Raw genomic sequence first — 3,908 nt, 5'->3', positions numbered from 1 at the left:
TTGTAAAATGTCAGTGCATCTTGGAGCTTGCAGTGAGTAAATAGGAGTCCTGAGCCTTCCCTGCTGATGGGGTGGGGGTGGTGACTCCAACATGCAGAAGCTGGGAGCATTGAAAGCCTCAGGCTTCATCCCTGTGCCAATCAGAACGGGGTAGTGAGTCAGTTTTGCCAGAGCCAGGCCCCAAGGAGCCCCTGGCAGGTGAATAAATGAATGATGAATGGATGGATGGGTGGACAGGAGGGTGGGAAGGGTTAGGGCGGTGGTTCCTGCACTCAGTGGGCCTAGGACTCTGCTGCACAAGTTGCCACAGGTGCCGGGTCCCAGGCCACCAGAGCGTCTGCTCCCATGGGGTGGGTGAAGGCCTGGGATGCTGGTCTGTACCACGTGCTGGTGGTTCTCATGCCAGCCAGCCCCAGCCCAACTTAGACTTCCAGAGGCTCGAGGAGGAGGACAGAGAGATCTCTTAGGGCCCCCAGGCTGAAGAGATGCTTTCCTTCTGGCCCCCAAGGCTGGGGCCTCAGGGACCCTGCTGCGGTGAGATGCAGGCCAAGCAGGGCAAACGGGAAAGGGGAGAGAGAAGGTGAGGACACACAAATGCAGAAGGCACCTCCCGTGGGCAGGTGTCCAGTTTGCCTGCTGGTGGGAGGCTGCAGACAGCAGCAGCTGTGTGAGAGGACAAGGTTAGCCGCTGCCCCCCATCCCCAGACCCCCCCTGCTGATCCCTAGGGAAAAGCCAGCTTCGCTCCCTCAGTACCATCAGCTGGGGCCATGGAAACCAGAGTCAAAGGTGACAGGATCCCACACCCCCCTCCTTGGTCTCCTCTGTGCCCAGACCACAGATCAGGAAACTGAGGCTCAGGAGGGGCCAGTGTGGACTCAGGGCTCCCCAGCCCTAGGCTCACAGGAGGCTGCTCCTGTACAAGCCCCTCCTTCTCCATGGCTTCCTGAAGCCCTGGAGGCTGGGCAGGACCTGAGCTGGGGGATCCTGGCCCCCAGCCTCCAGCCTCTGGGAAACATGACCAAAGACCACATGTCTTGGTTAAAGGGCCCCAGTGGAGGGCTGTCTGCTGCACCAGCAAATACTTGTTGAATGAATGAATGGATGAGTGAACGGATGGACGCAGGTCCAGGGCCCCTCGACATTGGGTCCGTCACAGGGGGCAAGCATCTCCTTTATTGAGACTCAGGGGGTTTTGTCAACACCTGGACAGTGTGATGAGAGTGGGAAGTGACAAGACTACTGACCCAGTCACAGGGGACACTGGACTCCCAAACCGGACCCGCACACAACACATGGAACCCTGGAGTAACAATATGGCAAGGCCAGGAGCTGACATGGCACAAGGAAGGCTGGACATGGCACAGACAGAGCCACAGGGACTACAACAGTGAAGTGGACATGGGGTTGCAGCCATAGACACTCCCGGGTCTGGGGTGGCAGGGTGTCTCCATCCCGTGTCCACTCTGCCCCACCTCAGAGAACTCTCTGTCCACTTCAGGCTGGGTCCTTCAGGACACTCACATCCAACCCTGGCCAAGGACTTGCTTGTGGGACTGACTCCCCGGCCCTGTTCTTGGTGGACTGAGGGTCCTGTGGCTCAGTGAAGGGTTTCGTGGGGTTCAGGTCACACGCTGACACGCAGCAGTGGCTGGGTCCGAAGTGGCCGCGATACAGCAGTATCCTGCTCACTGTTTGTCGGGGGGAAGGCTGAGTCCAGAGACTCTGGGCTAGGACGAGGTCCCCGAGGCCCAAGTCCACGCTGCGCATGCAGGCTGCCTGCCTGTCTGCCCACCTCCCTTCCGAGCAAACAGATCCCCATTCCCAGGGAGAAACTACTAAAGGGCTTGTGTCTTGCTCTCCGGGATCTTTCTGTCCCTCGAGGCCCTGGCTGGTCTACGGGTGCTCCCCCACCTTTTCTTGGCTCAGGGGACCTTCTTGGGGGGAGGCTGGCATGTCCTGTTTGGAGACTGGCTCCTACAAATCAAGGAGGCTCCTGTTTTTCTGAGTGCCAGGAGCAGGGGTTGGGGCCGCTGCCTGCCGGCTAGTGACAAACACGTCTGGGCCTCCCTGGCTGCCGGCCAGCGGGCTGCCTGGACCCGTCTGCACCTGTGGCTGCCAGAGACCCGTCAGCTCCCTGTTGCCTCTGGGTGCTGGGCTGCTGGAGCTCAAAGAGCATGTCCCTGTCCGAGCCTGGGCGACCTGAGTGATGTGGGAGGCCAGGCCCCGCTGACCCACCTGAGAGGCCAGATGGAGACATTGAGGCTGATCCCCAATCACCTCCAACCCAACATAGTGTCCCTGTAGAGCCCTGCTGCTGCCTTGGCAGGGACAAGAAGGAGGGAGAGGAAGAGGGGAGGGGGAGGGAGGGGAGGAGGGAGAGGAGGAGGGGGAGGGGGAGGGAAGGGGGAGGGAGGGGAGGAGGGAGGGGGAAGGGAGGGGAGGGAGGGGAGGAGGGGAGGAGGGAGAGGAGGAGGGAAGGGGAGGGAGGGGAGGAGGGAGGGGGAGGGAGGGGAGGAGGTAGAGGAAGAGGGGAGGGGGAGGGAAAGGGGAGGGAGGGGAGGAGGGAGGGGGAAGGGAGGGGAGGGAGGGGAGGAGGGAGGGGGAAGGGAGGGGAGGGAGGGGAGGAGGGGAGAAGGGAGAGGAGGAGGGAAGGGGAGGGAAAGGGGAGGGAGAGGAGGAGGGAAGGGGAGGGAAGGGGGAGGGAGAGGAGGAGGGAAGGGAAGGGAAGGGGGAGGGAGGGGAGGAGGGAGGGGGAGGGGGAGGATGAGGGGAGGGGGAGGGAGGGGAGGAGGGAGAGGAGGAGGGAAGGGGAGGGAAGGGGGAGGGAGGGGAGGAGGGAGGGGAGGAGGGGGAAGGGAGGGGAGGAGGGAGAGGAGGAGGGGGAAGGGAGGGGAGGAGGGAGAGGAGGAGGGAAGGGGAGGGAAGGGGGAGGGAGGGGAGGAGGGAGGGGAGGAGGGGGAAGGGAGGGGAGGAGGGAGAGGAGGAGGGAAGGGGAGGGAAGGGGAGGGAAGGGGGAGGGAGGGGAGGGGGCAGGGGAGGAGGCAGGGGAAAGGGAGGGGAGGAGGGAGGGGAAGAGGGAGGGGGAGGGAGGGGAGGAGGGAAGGGGGAGGGGAGGAGGGAGAGGAGGAGGGAAGGGGAGGGAGGCGGAGAAGGGGGAGGAAGAGAACTGGGAGGAGTGTGGCAGTGCCAGGCTCACCTTCCTTGTCCTTTAGGGCAAATCTGAGGATTGCAGGAAGTCACCCTGGGAAAGTCAGGATCACCCTGGGCCAGGCGTGCTCCAAGGCTGGACCAGAGGCAAAGGACAGGGGTCCTCTCCTCACCCACTAGGGGCCCCAGGACAGCCCTGTTCTGCTAGCCTGGCTTCTCCCATCTTGTGGTCACTGCTTCCCCTCGGCCCAGCCCCAGCCCCAGCCCCAGCCCCAGCCCCAGCCCCAGCCCCAGCCCCAGCCCCAGCCCCAGCCCAGGCCTTTCACTTCTCTTCTCTGAATATCCATTAGTCTGTGAATAAGAATGCCCTTTGCTCAACATGAATTTCTCCTCACTAAAGGCTCTTTTTGGGTCTCGGAGAGAAACAATCTCTCTGGCTTTGGAAGAGTCTAGAGGGAGGGATGGGAAAGGAGGGAGAGGGGCAAGAGAGAAGCTGGAAGAAATGGGGCCTCTGGGTGTGAGGTCTCAAGCCTCACAGGCCAATGCAAAGGCCTTCAGCTGACCCTCACTCCAGCTCCAGGTAGTGGGTGTAGAGGTGGAGGCCAATCCGCAGGCCAGCCTCCTCCCTGTCCCCAGACCCCTCCAAGCACTCTCCCTGAGCCCTCCCAGCCCCCTCCCAGCCCCCTCCCAGGCCCCTCCAGGCCCCTCCAGGCCCCTCCCTGGCTCCTCCCTGGCATTGCCCTCACAGCCCTCCCCAGCC

The sequence above is a fragment of the Miniopterus natalensis genome, chromosome 7 (assembly GCF_054644295.1).
Source record: "Miniopterus natalensis isolate mMinNat1 chromosome 7, mMinNat1.hap1, whole genome shotgun sequence".
Classification (NCBI taxonomy): domain Eukaryota; kingdom Metazoa; phylum Chordata; class Mammalia; order Chiroptera; family Miniopteridae; genus Miniopterus; species Miniopterus natalensis.
This window is presented reverse-complemented; position numbering follows the sequence as displayed.